General features: G+C 35.4%; 1 protein-coding gene and 1 long non-coding RNA gene across 4 annotated transcripts in view; one reads left to right on the plus strand and one right to left on the minus strand.

The window, feature by feature from the left end:
• Fas1 (fasciclin 1 Fas1 domain-containing) overlaps positions 1-26,202 on the plus strand; it is a 537,972-nt gene that overhangs the window by 348,636 nt on the left and 163,134 nt on the right. The gene's annotated exons all lie outside the window — the stretch shown is intronic.
• Positions 20,075-21,910, minus strand: LOC149423152 (uncharacterized). The gene is made up of 4 exons (XR_016302306.1): positions 21,663-21,910; positions 20,807-20,947; positions 20,416-20,562; positions 20,075-20,231 (listed from the first exon to the last, which is right to left on the minus strand). It is a non-coding gene; the product is annotated as an uncharacterized LOC149423152 (long non-coding RNA).

The raw sequence follows: 26,202 nt of genomic DNA on the forward strand, positions 1-26,202 counted from the left end.
CAATACATGCAACGCGCATCACATTGGAATCTACGGGTAAGATGACGAATGTACGCTGCATCTACCTATCTAGAATAATAGCGAAGCCACCAAACAGTTACTAGCGATTTGTTCTCGACCGAGTGGTACCTATATAAACACGGCGACATTATCGCGGTACCTTGGATGGTCAGTCTTTAGCACACAGCTGATCAGTCTCGTTCAAATGTCCAGCTGCAACTAACTACGTGCGGTCGCTCCGCCTCTGCCCTGCGCCCGTCCACGCGCACCACTAACCCGCTCCCGCAACGGATCGCAGGTTCCTACCAGCGTATCTGGCTTCGCCCGCGGTTCGAGCTCACAATCAACAGCCAACCAGGTCCACCGTAACTTTGGCTTACTTCACACTGGAGTACCCACCAGTGATATACACCACCTGCAAGTCCAGTCTTCACCGACGCGGTGTCGAGACACCGACTTCATCGCCGTGATCGTAGACTACGGATTCACAACTCACCGTGGTGTGACCTACGTGCATCCCATCGTGAAGCACATCAACTACTATGACAGCATCGTTGTTCATCCTCAGCAATAACTATGACTACTCTGACTGTTCTATTTGGACTCTGCAATTCGACTACCTTAATAAAGCTAGGATACCACACCTATCTATCAGTCGTCTCCTTACCAGATTACCACAAATATTCACGAATCTATTCACAAATAATCTCCACAATTATTGATTCACCTTTACAACACCCCTAGGCTACCAAGCGCTGTCCTCTTGAGTTACGCGCTCCCTGGTTTTGGTATTGCTGAATTAAATGTAAAACCAAATTAATATTGTAATTGTGGACTAATTTTATAATTTTCTGTACACGAATACAAATATATGTACGGCCCTCAAACGACGTTACAAATATCTCAATACCAATTCGCAGTGATTTTTAATTAATCAATAACTGTTTCTTAATTAAGGTAAGAATTATGAAAGTATAGTTGAGAAAATCAATGGTGATCTAAACAAAGTGTCCAAATGGCTGAAAGTTAACTAACTTTAACTGAACATCTCGAAAACAAGGTACTTAGATAGATGAACGTCATCAAGTAATAATGGATGGTGAAAACTTGAAAAAGGTAAATACGAAAAAATACTTGGGAATATTTCTACACTCTAAGATATCTCTTAAAGAAAATACATATTTTATTTACAAAAAAAAATGACTGAGAAGGTGTCTTCACATGGAAAGTTGGAAAAAAATTTCGATTAAAAAAAATCACTAATTTATAACACAATTATTGCACCACACATAGACCAATTTTTAGTAGTCTTTATTTTAGTAATGTATGTAGGTAGAAAAAAACTTTAAATAATTCAGAATAGAGCAATGAGACAAATTTTTGAAGTGTAATTAATATGAAATAATACAGTAGTAGCGTCAAACAAAGAATTTTCTATATTTAAAAAAAATATCTACAAAGTTACAGTTTACTACCAAACCACTTTAGAGACAGACTACACCACAATAATAGCTTCCACACACACACACCATACAAGACAAAAAGAAAACATCAGACTAAAAAAAATAGCAAAACAAATACACAGAATTGTTTTTAAAAATGTACCTAGACAAAGCAAATTCAAATTAAAACGTTAAATTATGTATGTAATAAGTATTAGAAGTGTAAATTGAAATGGTAAAATGTACCTACGTTTATGTTTACACGAATTTTATCTATTTTAAGTGTAATAAATAATATAAAATAAATTTTGATTTAAAGAATACGTGTGTATATACAGGGTTTTCCAATAATAGGTGTTATTTTGATATTCAATCGTAAAAGATCAATGGTTTTGTTGCTTGTGTGGCACGTAGCGCCGTCTTGTTGAAAGTAAACGTTGTCCAGATCAATACCATCCAATTCCGGCCATAAAATATCATAATCATCTCTCGTAAGCGCAATCCATTCACCGTAACTGTTGCTCCAGCCTCATTTTCGAAAAAGTAAGGTCCAATGACTCTGCCGGACCATAAACCGCACCAAACAGTCACACGTTGAGGATAGAGAGGCTTTTCAACAAAAACTCTTGGGTTTTCCGAGCCCCAGATGCGACAATTTTGCTTGTTGACGAAGCCACCGAGGTGGAAATCCTCATCACTCAAGATGATTTGCATTTGATTCACTCAAGTGAATTGTAATAATTTCAATGCGTTTTTGAAGCGTGTATCGTTCCATTTTTATTAATGGCGTAGTTTCTACTTGTCAAATGTCAAAAAATGACAGCTTTAAAAGTAACATCTACCGAAATAGCGGGCTATTCAAAATATCACCTCTTATTGGAAAACCCTGTACATAATTTGTTGGTGGATAGTGAATCCATTCCCAAAACTGATGTCCTATCCCTAAATAGAATATGGTGATTCTGAGAACCATTAAAATTATTGATGCATAACTCTGTTTATCTAATTGATTCGAGTAAGCAAACATATTTCCTTACGTGGCTCGATCGGCTCGTTCTCATTAGACGCACGTCATTAGCGTATCTCAAGACTATAGTTAATATGAATTATTGGTTTTATCGTAACGCGTATCAGTTTCATGAACTGAAAGCCCATCTTTACTATAAAGTAAAAATCTGTCTGTTAGTCTGAAACAGAATACTCTAAGACTTCTCGTTTCTGTCTAGAATTTCTTCAATTTTCAGCTCGCCTCTTTATTTCCATCAAGGAGCTATGAAATTTCCATTCGGCTTTACACGTAAATGCACCATCTTTTTCAGTGACTTATAAGTTTGGGAAAAGTTATCGTACTTATTCAAAGTATCGGCGACTATTCTCAATATGCCATCTATCACTTAAGGTTAAACGTAACGTTCGTTATAATCTACGCGTTCATAGATGGCGTACTTTTATCTTTTTTTATGAAAATACATTTTATGCAATTAATTCTTTAAAATATTATGAATCTGCCCGTATAAAAACTCAACTCTTGCAAGAAAGGTATACAACTACAATATTGGATCGATTCACAGATGTGTGAATTTAAACCAGTATATTCTAATAATTAAATTAACGCCATCTATGAACGCGTAGATTATAACGTATGTTACGTTTACTATTAAGTTGATGTGAATAGGGGTGACAGAAGATTCTCAGATTCTGTACACTAATATATATATATACAGGACACAATAATTGAAATATAAAACTGAATTTCTTAACTCTAAAAAAGTGTTTTTTTGCCATTTGTATAGTCTTTCTTAATGTGGGTAATAACGCCCCCTTGTGGGCGCTAAATACCTTTAGGGGGGCAGCAGAAAGCTCAAAGAAAATTAGGGGGGCGTTAAGGAAATCTAGAGGGGCGACGGAAGACAAATTCTATCTAAAAAAATCCGAGGAATCTAGCCGAATTATATAATATTAGTTTGTTTTACTTCCTTATAACAAAACATTTTTTATAATAAAACTGGGTATTCGCCACTTTGTTAGTTTGTTTAAATTAAGCAAAACACTAATAAAGGAATTACATCTTTTCTATTACCTTCATTGGTTCCTCAAAGTTTTTATGGAAAACTGTATCTGACTATCCACCTTCAGTTCGTACCGTATTTGCGACAATCAAGTTCTAACAAGTTATTGTTAAACAATGCAAGTTTTATAACCAATTTGCTGTAGCAAAATTGCTAACTAAACAGAGAAATCGGCGACTCGTTAGTTTTTAAGTAAATTCGAGACTGATATTGACAAACTCGTTTAAAATGCATCAGATTTATCCTTCATATTATATAATTTTTGAATTAATTAAAATACTTCTAAATATGAGTTTTATTTCCTCTCATTGAAACTTTCTTTGATCTCAGAAATAGGATGTTTAAAAATTAAATTTTCAGTAAATGTTTTTAAGATATGCAACAGATGGTAATGTGAGTTAGTTAAGTTTGTAAGTTAAAAATATAAAATGAACTAGTTTTTTTTTTAATCTCAAAGCGGGTGGTGATCTAAATAAGTTTGAGAACCTGTGCTTTGCATTAAGGTTTTACTGTAACGGCAGAATAATACTGAAATTGACTTAATTGACGTTATTTTTTATCTCGGATGACAATGTAGAGATACCGGTATGTATACTCATTATGGTGACCGGATAACTAATCAAAATGATAATTCATCACATCTTTAAAAACTTATATAAAGTCATGAAAAGTGATGAAACAAAAACTTTATTAACTGGGTTGAGAAGGTTAGGTTAGGTTTAAAAAAAATTTTCATCGTTTCCAATGATTTTATATCACTTTTTAAAAGTGTGTTGAATTGTCATTGTGTTGATTTATCATCGAACCATTTATGTAATTGACACATAATTAATAAGTAGTATATACATTTTTTTTTGCTTTCAATAAATATAATATCTTTTTATTTTATATTCAAACCTTCCGAAAGAAATTCTCTAAATGATTGTGAAAACCCTATCAATCTCCGTTTGCATAGTTAAGAGGAACTAAGTGAACAAACAGACAGACGCTGATAGTGACTTTGTTTTATAATATTTAAAGATTGTGTTCTCAAAAACAATGTGCCTTGCAAGACTAAGATTAAATTCAAAAAATTCTGTTAAGGCGAAGCTTAATGCCAAATCACTATTTTGATTAATCTTTGTAACGAATTGGTGTACATTATGAATACTAAAAAATATGCTTTAGATAAATTGAAGGTTTTCCTATCGCGTCGCTTCAGTAGAATAAAAATAAAACAAATAATTACTCAATAAAAAATATAAATGCAAACTACTAAAAAAATTATTTTTTCAATAGAAATGTATGAACGCATAAAGGAAACAACTTTAAAAAATACAGTATTACAGCTTAGATTATCTGTGACAGTTTCACTCGATTAAATTTTTTTCTTTCTTATAAAATTATTTACAAAATAAATAAAAACCACATTTTTGCTTGAAATCGAACGTTTCTGGACTCCGTTTGTCAAGCGATTGTAATGCCTATTACCTACGATAAAAGGTATACCAAGAATTTACACATTTTTGGTTTGTAGCTTCCTCTTAAACCCTCAAAATTGTTTTGACTGCTGACCTGAAAGAAACCTTCTTAAGGACAAAGGTTAAACTAATTGCAATAACTAATCTTAAAATACACATAATTACGTGTTGTATTGGAAAATATCAGGAGTAGTGAGAGCTAAATAAATAAAAAAATCTATATGAAATATGTACTTAGTGCTGAATGTGAAACATAATAATTTATGATTCCAACACACAAATTGCTAAGGAATTAGTTAGCCTTTTTCGCGTTTACCCTATCATATTGAAGCGCTGTGTGCGTCGAATTTGTCGCATTAATAATTCAATCGTAATGCATAGCAATCCCGGCGATCCCCAACTGCAAGCGCAGATTCGTCCGCGTGTTGTCTACCTTATGAATACATTTGATCCGTGTGCACACGAGCCTTGCGCACCTTCGCGCTCCTCCCTACTCATGTTTTCCCGGTGGACGTGGTGTTATTGCAAATCAGGGGAAGTTAGAATTACAGCCAGTTCCAAGTAGTTGCAAGAAGTTGCTGGTAGTTGCAGGTACAGTCTGTCAAGAAAGTCTAAAAATTTAATGAAAAACTATTTATCTATGGCTACAACGAGTGACAAAGATTTTGGAACAAGTTTAAGTACATTCAAATATAAAAATGGGACAAAATCTTCGCGAGCCCAGTTACGAATTATGGGAAATTATTATGGCTCGTGGAAATGTTTATTCATAGCATGAGGTTATGCTCGAATCCAGAAATTGGCAGTTTGACATTAACAGGAAAAATGACGTAACTTGACGGCCGGCATAGTCCAGTGGTAACGCATTGGACTGCCATTCCGAAGGTCGCGGGTTCGAACCCGGCGTGCGCAAATAAATTTTATTTGATTAATTTGTGTTATTTCACAATTAATAATTAAAATAATATATAGTATATTTGCGGCACGTTCCAGAGTGGAAGATACTACCAGTATCGCCCTGGTGTAAGACCACCATTCAGAATTGAAACGTTGCTACAAATGGCTTTAGCCGTGTTTAGTGACTAGATCTGAATAGCCAGGTACTTCCCCACCTTCCTCTTTCCCTTCCCCACTTACCTTCAGCCTCACAACATCCCCCAATTGGGGATGCCATAGTCTCACTGGCTCCAGACGGGAGCAGTTGGGACTCTTGTGAGGTATTCACTATAAAAAAATAAAAAAAACTCCATTTTTGATGTTAAAATTGGGTAGTTATACATACCCTTATTTTATACTTTTATTTTATTTTCATTTAACATCTAATAATGACTTCTTTGAAAATTTAAAAATACGATAGTAAACTTTTCTATGATATGAATAACTCCTATAATGAAAATTCATATTATTCACAAATGTCTCACATGAATTAGGACGTTTTCGTTTCAGATGACACATACACTTCACTTTGACTTTGGTTCAAGATTTTTTTTTATGATAGCCTGCGATAAGCGAGCCCTATAGGTCTGAGACAGAGATATGAAATCGTTGGATCACAACACAATAAAAGAAATTGTAATTTTTTTTTTTTTTTTTTTGGCTTTATCTAGGTATTAGAGCCAGGAAAGAGTCTAGAGGGGTCGAGAAGATGCACTCAGTGGCATGAATAGCCAAGAAGTGACTAGAAGGGACTAAAATAGACTAGGAGAGATGAGGTGATTTTGCACAAGAGCGGCGCTGTATAAATCGTCCAAATATTATTATTATTATTATTAATAGAGACTAGATATGATGGACTCGCTGAACGTTACAGCGGTGCTGCCCAGGTCTGTTATCTATGTGAGGATATTATTTCAGCGCTCTTTATTAGCAGCAGACACATACCTGAACGGATGACGAACCACGTGCTGGCACTGTTGGTGGACGCAAAGGACTCTATCCCTGCAGCAGCTGGTCCAGTTTCTTCACCACCTAGGATTCTTGCTGCAGAGTCTCCATTTTTCTATCTTCGTCGAACGTCAAAGCGGTGCTGCCAAGGTCTGTTTTCCATGTGAGGATATTGTGTCAGCGCTTTACTAGCAGCAGACACATACCTGAACAGATGACAAACCTCGTGCTGGCACTTTTGGTGGGCGCGGTAATCTCTCTCGATGCAGCAGCAGGTCCAGTTTCTTCACCACCTAGGATTCTTGCTGCAGAGTCTCCATCTTCTATCTTCGTCGAACGTCACAGCGGTGCTGCCAAGGTCTGTTATCTATGTGAGGATATTGTGTCAGCACTTTAATAGCAGCAGACACATGTCAGCGCTTTATTAGCAGCAGACACATACCTGAACGGATGACGAACCTCGTGCTGGTACTGTTGGTGGACGGGGAGGACTCTCTCCCTGCAACAGCTGGTCCAATTTCTTCACCACCTGGGATTCTTGCTGCAGAGTCTCCATTTTCTATCTTCGTTGAACGTCACAGCGGTGCTGCCAAGGTCTGTTATCTATGTGAGGATATTGTGTCAGCGCTTTAATAGCAGCAGACACATGTCAGCGCTTTATTAGCAGCAGACACATACCTGAACGGATGACGAACCTCGTGCTGGTACTGTTGGTGGACGGGGAGGACTCTCTCCCTGCAACAGCTGGTCCAGTTTCTTCACCACCTGGGATTCTTGCTGCAGAGTCTTCATTTTCTATCTTCGTTGAACGTCACAGCGGTGCTGCCAAGGTCTATTATCTATGTGAGGATATTGTGTCAGCGCTTTAATAGCAGCAGACACATGTCAGCGCTTTATTAGCAGCAGACACATACCTGAACGGATGACGAACCTCGTGCTGGCACTGTTGGTGGACGCGGTAATCTCTCTCGATGCAGCAGCAGGTCCAGTTTCTTCACCACCTAGGATTCTTGCTGCAGAGTCTCCATCTTCTATCTTCGTCGAACGTCACAGCGGTGCTGCCAAGGTCTGTTATCTATGTGAGGATATTGTGTCAGCGCTTTAATAGCAGCAGACACATGTCAGCGCTTTATTAGCAGCAGACACATACCTGAACGGATGACGAACCTCGTGCTGGCACTGTTGGTGGACGCGGTAATCTCTCTCGATGCAGCAGCAGGTCCAGTTTCTTCACCACCTAGGATTCTTGCTGCAGAGTCTCCATCTTCTATCTTCGTCGAACGTCACAGCGGTGCTGCCAAGGTCTGTTATCTATGTGAGGATATTGTGTCAGCGCTTTAATAGCAGCAGACACATGTCAGCGCTTTATTAGCAGCAGACACATACCTGAACGGATGACGAACCTCGTGCTGGCACTGTTGGTGGACGCGGTAGTGTCTCTCGCTGCGGCAGCTGGTCCAGCCTCTTCACCATCTAGGATTCTTGCTGCAGAGTCTCCATCTTCTGTCTTCATGTCACCTGTTCCTGTTCTTCATTTTACTTTACTTAACTTCACTTTACTTTGGTAATATATATATTTTTTTTTGTAATACCTGCATCAACTGTAAAGCGCCCCTGAGGTGATAACTCACAAAAGCGGCGCTATAAAAATTGTCCAATATTATTATTATTATTATTATTATGCCGATGAAAAAAAAATTATATTTTTTGGAAAATCCCGAATAGTAATGAAGTTATTAGCCGTCACAATGTTGATATTTTGCGGCCGACCGAAAAGCTTGTGACATCACGGTGCATGCGCAGCAGTGCTGCAGCACTGCCATTTAAATTATGAATTGTAATAGGTGAGAAAGAATTGCATACATTTTACCAATTTGGGAGGCGGGCGCTCCGGGAACCATTCATTCTTCTTCTTCTTTCGTATGGTGGGGGGTCAGAGGGGGAAATCTAGGTCTGCGAGCCAGTCTAGGGCCTCAGGCGTCGCCATGTGGACCTCAAAAATCCCGCCGGGGAATGAATGGAGCGGGCATTCGTTGACCACATGAGGTCTGGTCTGGTCTGGTCACATTCTTCTCCGTCCTCCAACTACAAACCATTCAATGGATAACCAACACCTCTTCCATAGGTCACCCCAAGTGGCTAGGGTGCGGGTGAGAATTGTGTAGGTCTTTGCGGCTGATGCGTCTGCCCACCTACTGTGTGGCGGGCAGGATTTGAAGAGACTGGTTGAGGGAAATCTTTTTACCTCTCCAGCAGGACTCTCTCGACCCATCGCCTTGAACCGTAGCCCCAGATTCCTACTCACCCTTCATACCCTTTTTCTTAACCAGATTTTCTTCTTCTACCTTTCCTTAAAAAAACATTCCACACGCTGTTTCCAAATATGACATAGGCCCTGGGGGAAATTATTTTCTTCAGGGCCTCGTGACTGGATCTTATGTAAAAAAAAAAGTGTTCGCTTTGAATCATTACTTCGTTATTTTTGGATATAGCGAAAAACTAGTTTTACTGTCGTTAATAACTCTTTAAAAGTAATACTTTTTCATAAAAATTAGTGTTAAAAAATAAAAACCGTTTCGTAAATTAATTGTCCTTAAAATGTAGTGTAGAGTTATCTCCTTTAAGGAAGTACACAAAACTACTTTCTGAACACATTTTGATATTGATGTGAAAAATTTTCACTTGACCATAGTGCTTTTTTAGAATTACATTACTTTTCCTCTGAACGAACTCGGTGTTGCCATTTGAACCGATTTTAACGATCGTAGTTGCCTCCATTTTTATTCACTTGGTGGACTGAAGTTGCAGGTTTCTGTGAGTAGTTGCAGGTTGTTCGGGGTTGCTCACTTCCCATGCTGGAGGAGCAGTTATCATAGCCGGGCTATGTGGATCTTTCGAGTTGAAAGTTTTCATTTTATTAACGAAAATATACGAGTAAGTTTTAATTCTGGCAGCACTCTCTATGTTCTTAATCAAGCTGCTCGGAAGATAATTATTCACGCTGAAAGTTTGTCGAGTGTCGGATGAAATTTCAAAACGTTTTATAAAATAATTGTAAGTTGTTTTAATTAAAGTGTCGTTTCGTATTACAGTGTGTACCTTACCTAATGTAAGCATAAAGCCGATATTGAATTTAAATAATTTATAAGATCTCTGTTGTACTTGCTTGTTTGAACACTTTCAAGAATAAATCGTTTGGACCTCTTTGATTGTATTTGGAAGATACGCAGAATCGCACTGCTGAGGAACTACCGGATGACATGTTACTGTAGCTCTGTTTTGTGACAAAATCTTAGGAGGAACGGCTGCGCGGCCTATTTCATAAAAAACTTAAATTTGAATTTGGGGCAGGGAAAAAAATAATCAAAAAGTATATATAGCAAATATCTAGAACTGATTTGTGCTACTTTATTTATTTGTGTTTTTAAATTATAAAATTAATGCCATTAATGCCAATTTTGGATATTCAATGAGTCGATGACAATCATTTTTTATTTCACTTTCTCTATTTATTGGAACACAAATTTGGCGTATACAAAGCAAAATTTCTGCCAAAAAAAACTTATTTTAGGCTTTTTCTATTGTATTAAAACAAGGATGGATAGATGAGGCAAGATTATATTATTTATAAATTTCAACCAATACACAAAAAATACCAAAATTGCCTCTAAAATCTTAATGCTTTAATACCCCAAATATCATAATTTAAAACACAAATAAATCAAATATTCCATATCCGTACTAGATGTTTGCTTTTCTTTTAGAATAAAAACACAAATAAATCAAATATTCCATATCCGTACTAGATATTTGCTTTTCTTTTAGAATAAAAACACAAATAAATCAAATAGGCCACATAAATTTGTTTGGGTATTTTGGTGTCAAATTCAAATTTAAGTTTTGTATGAAGAAGGCCGCGAAACCGTTCCAAGATACATGTACATCCTAACTACATATTATCCGACAATGATCTTAACCTTTCTCCTCTTCTTTCTTTCGCCCACGTTCTCAGTCTTACAAAATTTCCCAAAACTGGGATCCGTTTTGCTGAATGATTTTGGGATATCATATAAAGAAACTCATTTAATTACGTTACATATTTCTTTCATATTCATATATTTATTCATTTTTCTCATTTAACTAAAAGATGATTTGAGATTTTCACTGCCAAAAGCGTCATCCTCCACTTCGTATTTACCTCCATCTTCCTCCTTCAGCCAACGGTTCGGTAAGCATGACAGTGTCCATCATCAGCGCAATTATGCGAAAATAGATCACGATAATAACTAATTTCTGTTTAAACATTAGTATTAAAGTATTTTTGTAGTCAGTTACTTCATACAAAGCATTCTAATATAAATTAAGTCTATTTGCTTTTTAAAGTGATGTCCACAAAGTGCAATTACGTCGATTCCTTACAGTTCCTTTATACGTTCATTTTCAATGTAGTATTTTTTGTTTATAACGCTTGTTCGAGAGAATGTTTTCTTTTGATGAGAAACGGAAAACATTTTTAAAATTGAACAAAGCGGTTTTCGTGAAATCATTTCCAGATTTATATAAATTTGACAGTATCAAGACAAAGCAAAAAAACGATTAAAAATACTTGTGCAGATTGTTTCTTTGCATAAAGTTTATTGGGTGGGTGTGTACTTATGGTAACCCGACCATGGGTGCGGGGAGTGAGTCGAAATAAGTTTGGTTCAACTACCGAAGACGTACTCGGCCATTTTACGTATAGTTTACAACTTCCGTACCCCGGCGGAAGTTTGCTGCCTGCTTGTTGCCAAACTTCCGAATCGCTTTCCTCTTGAGACCTCACTACCTCACTGAACAACTTTATCGGTCGGCAACAACGTTTGATCCACGCATTATTTAATTTATCAACCGCAGTCGATGAATGCTGTAGTTAGTCCTGACAGATTTCACTAGTATAATGAATCATCTCAATCTAAATCTAAACAGTTAAGTCTGAACGCGGTGTGAGGAGAGTTCAAAGTTCAAATGCTTATGAACTGGAGACCTGTTGAGAGGTTCTTTACTAAAGAAACTTTTCCTGAAAATGGAAGGACTTCGACCTTTGCATCTCTCTTTTTCTTCTGCATTAGCAATCTATACAATAAAATGATTCTTAAAAGAAGAGAAAGATCAGGGTAAAATATTGCTAATTGAACATTTAATTTGTAATGTTTTTTTTTACACTAAATCCATACTCGAGGCCCTGAAAAAAATAATAAACCCTCAGGGCCAATGTCATATTTTGTTCTGCTGTGTGGAAGATATTTTGAGAAGAGAAAGAAGTTAACATGGGTGTTGAAAAGACCTCTATTGTAGGAGAGAGGAAACACAAAGGCCGGCAAGTCGTTCCACAGCCGAGCTAACAAACTCAAGAAAGAGACTTAGTAGAACCCATTCTAATTTTGGGCGCTCGTGTAGCCTGTTTTCCAATTATGGAAATTATAAATAAGCCATAAGCGGAAATTATGAGTAATTTACTTAAAGACCAATGAAGGAACAATGGGTTACTTGAATCTAATCAATGTGGGTAGATATAGTTTGTTTGGTTTAAAGGTGAATCTTCGTTACTCCTCCAGAATAAAATAGGATTTAACGAGTCTATCTATTTCACTTGAATACAATTTTTCGTGATCAAATTATTCTATTTCGAATAAACACATTGTAACCACACAATCATTGGCTATGGATAACCTCGATAACAATGAAAAATACCCGTGAAATAGAGCAGTATCAACATCCATCACGTAATATAAATACGCTTTACAATATAGGCCCACTTTACGTTATTTCCTATTGTCAACTGGGGACCTTTGAACCTTTTGAAGACCCCCGCATGATCTTTCGATATATGGTTACAAAACCCACACTTTTATTACCTTTTTATTCAAAAAAAATGATATCCGCTTTCTCACTCTCAGAACTCTCGGACGGTGAGTTCAATATGTGTGATATTTTCAATACTTTAACGGTTGTTAAAATTAATTTTGATATAAAATTAATCTTTTCAAGCGGTAAGTCCCCACCCTACTTATAATGTTTGTTTCTTCTTGTTTTTTCTACTTAACCTCCCTTTTTCAATGTTTTGTATGTGAAACTTATAATATTGATTATTTTTCTATTTTTGTATTGTATCGTATGTGAAACGTGTATTGTATCGTAATTATACTATAAATATTTTGACATCAAAATACCGATGTAAAAATGTACCTATTAACTCCCACCTATGCATTTTAAGTTCCTCTCGTCCTTCAATGAGTTTTGTATGTCATCGGGATTGCTCTATCAAGAAATAAAAATAATAATAAATAATATATTTTTTACCGGATGATCATTATTATTCTACTAGCGCAGATCCGTGAAAAAGCATGGGCTATTATAATTGTAGGATTTTTGAAGCTACAGGTATTCATAAAATATTTTCCCTAGGATCAGTAATTGCTTATCAAAAAAATTATCTCGAAGAACACCGTTAGTAAACGTTAGTAAATTATTACTGATTCAGATTCAGATCTGTAAATTTTTTACGGATTTGGAGATCTGTAAAAAAAATAAAACAAACGAAATACACATTTCAAATATAGAATGACATATTACTGAAATAGTACATCTATTTTATCGCTTGGTTTTTTTAAATACATAGATAGTTATATTACCACAATGCTTGGTTCCCAAAATCAGTTTCAATTTTGAAATTGAACTATCTACATTATGTAATTAGTATGTTTGATGAAGTTTTCATCTTTGTAAGTACTACTAACCGGGTTCAACTTGTAAAATAAAAATATGTTTAAAATTCATTTAAATCAATCACTGTTTTGAGATATTCCAAACACAAAAAGCAAATTTCAATTCATAAATGTATTTGCAATAAATAATCTATCAAAATTATTCAATTCTAGTAAAATGGATGATAATGTATTTTCATAATATTTATCAGATAACCGCGATACCTTCATAAAACGCGTCCTCAATAACTTACATCTAGGTCAGCCCGTCTTTATGGGTTCACTTTCCGAATAATCTTATAAGTGTAAGCTTTAGAACAAATAGAATTTACGATGTGTTAAAACGGCATTATTACACACTGTGTAGAGTCGGCAAAGTGCTTGGGTTTTAATTAAGATAAAACGCAGGGCAAACATTCCAGCATCCGTGGAGGGTGTGGAGAGAGGGTTAGCGGGATTTTACGACACAATTTATGCTTACTCTACTAGAAAAATTACGAATGAGCATTGATATAAATTACACTACGTAAGCTCTCTCTGAAAAATAGAAGATTTAGGCGCATCGCTGAGCAGCTTTTGTGAAATATCGTTTATATTTTTTGTGCGATTTTTTGGTAAAACGGATGAGGGAGAATCTGTAGAATATATCGAAGAAATAGTCATAGTAATGACTTAGCAAGTTCAAGAGATGACTCTTCACTAAACCGAGTCATGTCAATAATCGTATTACAAGAATAAATGAGATTATGTTTGAATTCGATGAAGCAAGGTTTGCGTGTCACGACATAGTTGCGTTCACTGCTCTCTGCCTACCCCTGCGGATTTATAGTATGATTTTTCGGTTAATGTAGAATAAAATTATCTTCATAATTTTATTTATATTTTAATTTTTGTAATTTACTTTACATCTGGGGTAAATCTGCAAACGATTATCTACATAATTTACACTAAAATAAATGTTTATTAATATTGATATCTGCTACGATGTTTATTATTTTAGGTCACAGCCGTTCCGTCATTTTTACACGGAGAAAAATGACTATTGCTAATTTATTAAGAATCTCTTAAAATTATTGGTAATCCGGTTAAAAACCGCATTGCAGGCCTTTAACGAATGAATTGACATGTTTCCTAATAAACTCTTAGTAAATTTTGAATATATTATCACAGTTTCGGACACGTTTTCAAACACGTGTTTCGACATCGTGATAATGTATTCACAGTTTACTAAAACATCATCTCTTTATATTGAAGAGATTCTTAATATATATATTCTTGAAAATGTTTTTATGTAAAGCGCAAAGGATAACAAAATATTTTAAAGAATAATTACTGTTCCGTCTCCGACTTTGTTTTTGTTGCACATCAATGACCTTTTGACATGTGCACCGATTCATTGTTACGCGGATGACAGTACAGTTCATGATAGCTTTTTGTTTGACAAGCCCCCAAAGGGCACACAAACTCCAACGGCTCGGAGGGCTTTGAAGCAGAGAATGGACGGTTATCTCGAGAGTATTTCCTCCTGGGGTAAAAATAATCTCGTCGAATTTAATGTTTCAAAGACCCAATCCTGTCTGATTACGTCTAAAAGGGATCCAAATGATAATCTAGTCTCCTTCAACGGAAGCAATCTTCCGAACAGGCCTTCCATTGATATGCTTGGTGTAACTATAAGTGACCAGCTCAGGTACGGGGGCTCCATCGAAGCCAGAGTAAAGTTGGCCTCTCAGAAGCTGGGCGTACTGTACAGGGCCCGCAGATACTTTAATAGTACACAACTGCTCACCCTGTACAAATCGCAAGTGCGCCCTACTGTCGAATTTGGCAGCCATCTCTGGTCTGGAGCCCCAAAATACCTGAAAAAAACCCTTGACTCTGTGCAGAAACGGGCGGTCCGTTTGATAGATTCCCCAATCTTAACAAACGGACTGCAATCTTTAGAGCACAGGCGTCAGGTAGGTATGCTGTCCTTGTTCTATCGGTATTACAATGGAAGATGCTCTGAGGAACTAGCGTCATTGATCCCTTCGGCACCGGTGCGTAGTCGGGATACACGCCAAACGCGCGCCCAACATTTGTACACAGTTGACACCTGTCACATGAGAACGGGTCGCTTCTACGATTCGTTCTTAAGTTCAACAGCTCGGCTGTGGAACGAACTGCCGGCCTCTGTGTTTCCTCCCTCCTACAACATGGGACTCTTCAAGACCCATGTTCACTCCTTCCTCTCCACAAAAAGACCCTCCACACAGCATCCCCAAAGATGACATAGGCCCTGAGGGAAATTATTTTCTTCAGGGCCTCCTGTGTGGAGTAAATATAAAAAAAAAAAAAAAAAAAAAAAACTAGCCTGAAAGTATAAATTGAAAAAAATCTTCCGAGAAAAAATAAATGCCGCCGACAAGAATCGAACCCGCAGCCTTCCGATTACCGATCAGGCATAGTGCACCAGAACGGCAGGAGGGCTGCGGGATCGAGTCCCGTCGGCGGCTTAGTAAATTAGCAATACTCATTTTTAGGCGCAATTAAACTGGCAACATAAATAATAAATGTGTGTTTTTGAGACTGGAATTAAAACAACCATAACAAAATGTTATTTTATACAAATACAAGTAAAATGGAGTTTTAAAATCCAAAAAAAAAAAATCGTTTCTAAAATTACACCAAAAACTTCTTCAGATTCTGAGTGTGAGGTATTCTGTATTGCGTAATCCAATCCTTGTCTCTTCTTTACTATGGAATATATGCGATGCAGGCGGGATGTTTACTCACATAAACCAAGCAAACGGTGCATGCCTCAGATATTAATCATGAAATCCTCTCGTTCGGAATGACTTGACGTATGATCTGCTGTTTTTTTGCGGTTAGTCGTCCCCAGGGCTTACCGAAAATCCTTCTGGGTGCTTCCATACCCTACGTGTATCCATTGTTTCAGAACCTTTTGTGAATAATAAATGAAACCCCGATTAAATCCTAAATTCTAGAATTCGGGGCGGATGTCAGCATGCTGGAATGGCCTAAGTTAAGATAGAAAACGGGAAATATGCTTAACTTTTCAGTAATCATTCGAAATATTTCTAATTCAGGTTGAATAAATATTGAAGGTGAACCCACTTTGTATAAATACACACTATTTCTATAATTAAGTAACTAACCATCACGCCGTTTCCCCGCAAGGGAAGGCAGAGATGACGGACCGCTAAACCGACCGATTCGGTCTTGGCACAAACTCCTTGCCTCATTCACATTCATACATCGTCTCATACATACTCTCTATACTATTCTGACTCTTGACATGGCTCGACTCAAGTATCTGATTCTCTTGATCGTGCCATGTCTTACTCGGGCGTCCCCGATTTCTGCTACCTTACATTGTTAATAAAGTTTAGTGTATTAAAAACACGAGTACGTCGCTGAACCGAATACTAATCAACTGACATCATTAAAATATAGTACTTTATTTTATGACTAACTTACTATAATACCGTTTCTCCACAGGGTTATGCAGAGAGGACGGACCGCCAAACAACTTGGTCTTTGTCCGTGACAGACCGCGCTATAAGTTCACTATATTTTCGGGCTTGGCCGACTTCAGCATCTCGCTCGCCATTGATAGTGTATGGCGAGCAATATGCTGAAATACGCTAAGCCTGAACAGAATTGTGTGATGTTACATTATCTCTTCATACACCCATTTAATTAGGTTGATTAAATTTAAATAATAACAAAAATGGGCATTGAATTATCCGTTTCGTTTAGATTACTAAGCGTTGCTTCTTTTTGACAGATTTTCGTTTTCACACCTAAATTTCTCAATCTTCTTAAATTATTATTACCGCATGGGATGGCAAAACACTTTTGGCCAGATATTCACCATCAAAGGCGCCAAATTAATCCTAAAAGTCATCCTTAAAGTCCCTTTAAAAACGAGCACTGAAGATATATTTAACAAACTACAAGTACTAACTGATGTTCATTAAGTTTACGCCAAAATAATCTTAACTCGCCACTTTAAAAACAAATTAAGCAAACATTACGAAAATATCAAAAAACACACGAAACACGCGACATAAAACAGAAGAATACTACTAAAGCCCAAAACATTTTTTATTTTTGGACAAAGAAACATAAATTATGCAATTACATACTCGACGAAACAAGACAAATAAAAAGTTTAAATGGATATTCAATAAAGGTAGTACAATAACCAGTGATCTCTCCCTAGTCTAAAATTATTTTATATTGGACGATGAGTAATGTTGAACTAGTAAATAAATGGTTTTATGGGAACTCGTATGTTATATGAATTGGTAAACCATAGACAGCGTATTAATTAATTTTGCTCAAAATTCTGCCTCAATACAGGTTCGCCAGTGAGGCAGGTTATGCCCAGCTTAAATATATGTACATTCTAATTGTCTGTATATTACAGTGCAATTATACATTTGTTTCTATTACTGTACTTGTATATATCGAATGTTACCATGAATAGTATGTATATTTAAATTCCTGATATGTTAAAAAATTTGATTAAAAAAAATCTTTATTTTATTATCGACTAGCTGTACCCCGCCACGCGTTACTGTGGCTCAGTATGCCTGTGCAGATATAGAAACAATAGCGCGTTTGCTTTTACGTCCAACAGATGGTCCTATTTTTAAAAATAAGCATTTTTACCTGTCGCAGGTAACATCTATATAATATAAGTTTATAAAAACACACGCGTATTCGAATGTAAAGTTGTGTCAAAATTTCAAAGCAATCGGTGAAGATCTTTCAAAGATTTAATATTTTGAACAAACCCTTACTTACATTTCTATTTATATCTTTTTTATAAAACGAATTTATGAAAAAAATCCTTTTTTACGTATATATACTTAGTTCTACTTGTCATTTTTTTTAAAATACAAATGCATGTTTTTCTCTAATAATATTATTAAAAATATTATAATTATTTATTTTCTTATATTTTATTTAAGCACTAGGTACCATAATCACATTTAATGATTTTTATTATCTTTTAAGTTTGTTTAATAGTAGTTTTGAACAAATAAAATCCTGAAATAATGTATTAAATGCTCATGGAAGACAATAAAATAATATAATAAATAATATGTGAATCAAAAAAAAAAAACTTTTGTAGGTTGGTAGATAATTGTTATAAATATAATCTGCAAGCCACTTACTGGCTACACTGAAAGAAATGTTTAGGTACGATTTACCAAATTTTCAGTAATTATCTACTAAACAGTTTAGTTGCTGTGGTGACTGCCGAACTTTTAGCTACTGTTTGCTAAACAGCAGTTTATTTATGACAGCTTAACGATTCAGTTATTCTAGCTAAACTAATCGGTTGAGACAGCTTTCTGTGTTTAGTTGTGTTACCTAAACTGTATTTATGACAGCTTAACGATTCAGATATTCTAACTAAACTAATCGGTTGAGACAGCTTTGTGTTTAGTTGTGTTACCTAAACTGTATTTATGACAGCTTAACGATTCAGATATTCTAGCTAAACTAATCGGTTGAGACAGCTTTGTGTTTAGTTGTGTTACCTAAACTGTATTTATGACAGCTTAACGATTCAGATATTCTAGCTAAACTAATCGGTTGAGACAGCTTTGTGTTTAGTTGTGTTACCTAAACTGTATTTATGACAGCTTAACGATTCAGGTATTCTAGCTAAACTAATCGGTTGAGACAGCTTTGTGTTTAGTTGTGTTACCTAAACTAAAAATTATATACCTAAACCATTTTGTAGTGTTCGGTTAGAAAAACTTAACTGTTTAGATGTAGTAACCTTATTATTTAGTTAATATTACAAAATGGTTAGGTTGATTAACTAAACTTCGGTTGGAATAGCCCTACCGATATAGGTGTTTTAGCTCTCTACTGCTAGCTAGCTTTAGGTACTGTAGCTTAGCTTTTTGGTTAGATTATCTTAATTAAATAGGAAGTGCAGCTTTGCAGTTTAGCTGAAAACAATACAGGGTGTAAATGTAACCACCATCAACTCGAAGGATTATACCCATAATTCAGAATCATGGGTTAAATACTTTGAGTTGCAGGTAGTTTATTACAACCCTTTTGAGAGATGAAACCTAAATAAATAAATATTATGTTTTGTAATACTAGAAAGTACTTATTAAAAACCTCATTAATATAAAAGTTATTTTGTTAAGAATCGTCTCTCAAAATATTGTTTCCAGCTACCAGCAAAGCCTCAAAAAAGAAAACACGTTTGATCATACACACATTTATATTATCATTTTTTATTATAATTTTTTTTAAATATAGTAAAAGATGTTTGTGTCCTGATTTGGCAAATTCTTTTCGGCGCTGCCTGTATGTGTCTAGTAATTTACCTTTAGCAGCAATTTTTTGGGTAGGCCCAAAACACACATATGGGGTGAAATATACAGCTGCGCTTTATTTATTAAAGACTTTTGTGATTTGAAAAGCAAATTCATAAAATCTCTTGCTTGTAATGGATCTATCTGGATTACCCTGCAATTCCTTACTTATAATAGTACTGCACAGTCTGGCAGAATTGTCCAACAGACCCTTTGACTCAAACTGCATTAAAAGTGCTTGCCCTTCATTGATTGATAGGAGATGATTGCGTAAGTCCTGGAAAACAAAATTAAATTGCATATTGATTACATAACTAATAACCACTTCTATAATCATCATAATATCAGTCACAGGATGGCTATTCTACGCTGCCACTACTAAAATACATATATCGGAATGTATAAAACAATTAACCTAAGTTACTTAGGTATCTGAAACTTACTAAAATTATTTAACTTACATTCGAAATTTGCTCTTCAAAAGCTTCTTGCGTTATTCTTTGTGATTTGTTTTTATTTTCCAACAAGGAAATGTCATTTACAAGGAAGTCATCGTGTTGATAATATATGGGCGTTGTTTGTTTGGAAGTTGAAGGTATATCTTCAATCTGAAACAAAAAGCGGGTATGTACACAAAGGGGAAAGAAAGGGTGAAGGGGTCAAGCTTTGTTTTTATCCCTTTGGAATTGCTTGACCCCCCGGCAGTCGATTTATTCATTAATTACAGGAATTATTATTTTAAATACTATTATTTTAGTATCAAAATCGCGTCCGGTACAACTATTTCCAAATGGTTAGCCAAAAAAGGCCTAGGTATACAATATGTCATCATTACTGCTTTTAAAAACTTACACTTATGACAGGTGGATTAATAACATCCTTGAGCGCATTAATGTGTGCTGTAGGCAGTGCCCGGTGCCCTACAGTCGGAATCAATTCTTTAATATCATCTTGAGATATTATCAGGAGTGTTTTCGAGTCTATGGCTTGAGTCTGAAATAAAGAAAAAAACGACGAGATAATACAAAAAATTTCAAAACAAGAAAATAAAAAAATATTTTTCAAAGGAATGAAAATTATTCATTAAAAAAAATGTATATTTATACAACAGCAGATACCGAACACCCTGTATCATGAATCAAGCGGAGATAAAATAGTTTTAATAATGAAATTATTTCATTTATATGAAAATTTCAAATGTAAACATTAACAATGGGTGGTCACCCTGTATTTAAAAAAAAATATCCCTCCCAAAAAAAAACAACAGAATTCAATGTTCAAAATGTTATGTCCGAATTAATAATTTACTACAGTTTCAAACAGAAAATACTACAGTTTCAAACAACATTCGTTCAATACAAAATAATACTGGCGGAAACAAACAAAGAAATAAAGGCGCCCTTGAGGTGATTTTGCACAAAAACGGCGCTATACAAGTGATCCAATTATTATTATTTTTATATACCACTCTCTGTAACTTGTGTCATGACTCCTGACACAATATTGGTTGTAGCGTCAACACGCACTCTTCAAACTAGGTACATAATAAATACAAATCTTCTAAATCTATTGCGTAGGTACTTGAGTCATGGAATAATGAAGGTGCCAGTTTCTAAATCAAATAGAATGGATTTTATCACAATATATAATATCATAGTTCCATGATCTAAATTCTAAATCAATAAAAAAATGAAAAAAGAAAACTCACCTTTAAATGTTTCTATGTAAGCCTCCAGATTCCAAGAAATTAAATAATCCTCCACGGTTTTGTCTGCCATTATCACTAGGAACTAGGAACAGCGGTTAACATAAATTCAATTCAATTCAAAAATAAATTCGCAACGCGCGCAACGAACGTCAATTCACGTATGGTGCGAACTGTGGCGATCTGAGAGCTGCGTCGTAAATGAACACCTGCGCATCGACCATTAGCGACGATAAAAAGATCTACCAAAGTTCGGGAAATTTTAACTAAAGTTTTGTTGCACTTTGCCTAAGTTTGTGCAAAGCAACTAATTGTTATGTAAAAATACCAAATTTAGATATTCCAACCTCAGTTTTGCTATATGAACAAAACATTTAACCAAACTAGATGTTTAGTTAAATTTAGCTAAATACTTTGGGAAGTAACACATAAACTTAAGTTACTAAAGTGAAATAGGTTTAGTAAATTACTTTAGCTTGATTAACCAAACCGATTATTTTGTTTAGGTAAGTATGCTTTTAGTGTGCTATTATTAAAGTTTAGTTGTAATAGCTCAAGCACATTTTACTAAACAACGACGGTATCTGCACATAAAGTATTTTAGGTAAAGTAGCTGAACTTTAGGCGATGGTTACACAACTTCAATTAGCTTAACACTTTAGCTAACTCATTTATTTCAGTGTATGATTAATTCCTTCACTACTGCTTGTTAGGTTAACATAATTTAATTTGGTCCTTTTCATTGTCATCTTTCCATCAATTTAATTAATAATATTGTTATTATAATCCGTTAACATTGTGCATACTATAATAAACCAGTACTATTAAACTTCGATAAGTCCTTCAATTTTAATACAGACATCTTTGATATTAACAATATACTCAATTCACAACTATAGGAATGTACGGATCGCCCAAGATTAACCTGTAATTTAAATAATCATATATAATTTTGATCTATTGTAATCTAATAGCCTTTTGTTTTATTTGTTACAGGTAAGAATATTTCACAGCTAAGAGCGAAAAACAAATTGAAATTTCAATCGAACCAAAATGATGATTCAGTTTTGACACGTATCTGAAACAGCCTAAATGTAAGTAACCAAATATGATGATATTTTTTAACCAAAGTTTGGTCATTTCCAAAACAATCATAGAAAGGGTTGTTAGCTTTATCAGGACATGAACCTCGGAATCATTACGAAGGGGCATTTTTATCTGAATGGGCGAACAAGCCGCCGGGTGGGTGAGCGGACCCTCTGGATCCTGTATTGTGATATTTTTAATTGGATTTCCGACGGCGGCGGCGTCGAGGGCTAACCGGCGCCTAGGCTGCGACGCGGACGCCCTAGGAATGGATTACGTTATTTCAAGATTTAATAATTAATTATCACAAAATTTTATAAAATCTTTACCTAAATTATCACACTGTGCACGGATTTAAAAAAACATTCTTTCTCAATATAACAAAATTAATTATAGAACATCAGTACGTTTAAGATTCTTCGAAATGTATGTCTTGCAATATTATATAACCGTAGTGTATCCATGAATAATGTATACACTTGGGCAGGGATGTCCTTGCAAATATATGCTAAGAAACAGAATTTTATCTTGCATTTGTAGGAACTACTACTCTCTCGTGTATTTAATTTTTGGTGACTGGCAAGATTTATCAGCTTGCCACACTGAAGCGACGCGACGCGTAGCCCCCATGGGTTGTCGCAGCGAACAGGAGAATAATTCCGATCCGAGCAGCCGAGAATTCTACATGTCCATTTGTCGCGTGTATTTCTTGGGTTTTTTTTAATAAAAGTAATCTCTGAACAAGAGTCCTCTTCATTCATCCCTACTAATCCGCAACTAACATTTTAATCAGTGTATTCAAAATTTTCTCCATGAATCAACAAATTTGCTTTTTCTTAACTTTATTTTTTCATAAAAACGTTTTATCGATTTTTGTTGTTTGTTTTTGGGGTGTTATGCCGTGTTGCGCTAACTCCTTCTTTAGCCGACGTTTCGGACATCGTTGCAGTGTCCATCATCAGGGCAGATCCGGTAGATCCGAAGATGTTTTATCGATTGTCAATTTCTTTTTATCAGGATCATTTTCATTAGAGAAATGGACAAAACTTTAATACAGTTTTCTTGCAATCAGCTCTATTAGGCTTCACAAAAGGACTTATTTCTAGATTATCTACAAACGACTAACGATAATCAATTTTCCTGGATTTGCGTATTATTTGAATTAGTACCAAAAAAAATTAATAAAAATAAAACACGGAAATAATATAGAAATTTGTGAAAATAAATTTTGTGAGTCTATATTTTGACGGATAAGTTGTCTTGGAAAGCCTAAAATCTTTGCAGCTTCTCGTAGGATAGTCATGAACTGTACTAATAATACTCTTGATAATATTTTTTTACATGTAATCTGGTAACATTTTATTTTGTTACGTATTATAGACTAAACATTGCTACACGAATTGAGTTAATTTTGCACTGTTTTTATCCTAGTATATCTACTAGAACAAAATATAGACCTCATGCCTCTGTTCTATATTACTGTCATTGTTTTAACTTGTGTTTTATTGCTCAGAGAAATTTCACATGTGTAGTATTTCAGGTGGGACGCTACAGTTGTGTTGTAGACCAATTTCCTTGTTTTAAGGTCTAATTTTCCCTTTGAGAAGTTAACATTTCAAATATATGGTTTGTCAGCCGACTTGTTCGCATGCTTATTGCTATTAAAAAGGTGACAAGAATATATTATGAAGATCGAATTTGAAAATTTAGAAAGTTCTTAAAAACTTAAGTAAGGCTGTTACAGTGTGTTATTTAATTAATTATTTTTTTTAAAAACATCCGAAAGTTTTCCATTATTACGATTACCAAGAATAAAACATTCCGTAATTTTAGCAAAACAGGTATCTGTTTAAGTATAGGGTAATAAAAAAGGTTGAATTGGAATATCTTCGAAAGAAATAAAACATTTGCGAACTCTTCGAACAAAAACGGAATACAAACATGAATGGGGAACAGGGGAGAGACATTGACGTCATGCGACCTTCTAAAGTATTGGATTTTTTTAAAATATATGTTGTATTCCAGTGTACATTTTCCAGTGAATTCAAAATGAATATATACACATATACCTACATACGGCTTCACAAACGTAGCAAGAATGAACGTGAGAAAGAATGATAAATTACTATAATGTGTCCCATAAAATTGTATTGTTGTTAGTTTGACCTTTTCATTTGAAACTAGATATTATACAGGATTTTCCAATAAGAGGTGTAATTTTGGTATTCAATCGTAAAAAAATCAATGGTTTCGTTGCTTGTGTGGCACGTAGCGCCGTCTTGTTGAAAGTAAACGTTGTCCAGATCAATACCATCCAATTCCGGCCATAAAAAATCATTAATCATCTCTCAATAGCGCAATCCATTCACCGTAACTGTTGCTCCAGCCTCATTTTCGAAAAAGTAAGGTCCAATGACTCCGCCGGACCATAAACCACACCAAACAGTCACACGTTGAGGATGGAGAGGCTTTTCAACAATAACTCTTGGGTTTTCCGAGCCCCAGATGCGACAATTTTGCTTGTTGACGCACTTGTTGAAGCCACCGAGGTGGAAATGTGCCTCATCACTCAAGATGATTTGCATTTGATTCACTCAAGTGAATTTTAACAATTGCAATGCGTTGTTGAAGCGTGTATCGTTCCATTTGTATTAATGGCGTAGTTTCTACTTGTCAAATGTTAAAAAATGACTTGAGCTTCAAAAGTAATATCTACCGAAATAGCGGGCTATTCAAAATAACACCTCTTATTGGAAAATCCTGTATAACTTCAGGTCCCCTTTACCACACAAATTCTCGTGTTTTCCGTTCGAAAGCCATATGCAATTTTTTTACATATGTAATATTCTCCTTTTAACTACCTCCATGGTACTGTAACTCTGCTGGGAAAAGACCTGAGCGCTAACCTGGATACCGCTAATTAAAATTTAATCAGGCCCTGGATGTTTGTATTAGGCCTCTCGAATTGTGTGCACAATTATGTATGGGCGGAGAAGCAAGCACGTTTAAATGAATACCTATATTTACTGCGTGGTCCAAATTGTTTTTTTTAAATACGTTGCTTGAAAAGGCTTTAGCCGTTTTTAGTGTCCAGAAATAATTAGCCAGGTACTTTCTAACTTTCCCTTTTATTATCTCCGACTTTCCCACCACCCCTGAGCCTCACAACATACGGTTCTATGGATCCGGGCAGTATTGGGACTCTTACATTTTGAATAAAAAAACACAAACCATTTATACTATACCTCTGTCTGGAGCCTTTAGAACTACGACACCCTCGATTGGAGATTGGGAAGTTGAAGGTTGGGAGTTATTTGCCGAGTGGTCCACAGAATAAGATGCCATCCATACTTCGCGGGCTCAATCCGCTGCTTGCTAAGTCCTCCTTCGTAGAATAAGCAACGTTTTTCTCGTATTAATTATAGTAACTTAGCGGAACTGCACACTGGCGATAAAA

The sequence above is a fragment of the Hesperophylax consimilis genome, chromosome 6, assembly GCF_061612785.1.
Source record: "Hesperophylax consimilis isolate HC1 chromosome 6, BYU_Hcon_1.0, whole genome shotgun sequence".
In the NCBI taxonomy this organism is placed as follows: Eukaryota; Metazoa; Arthropoda; class Insecta; order Trichoptera; family Limnephilidae; genus Hesperophylax; species Hesperophylax consimilis.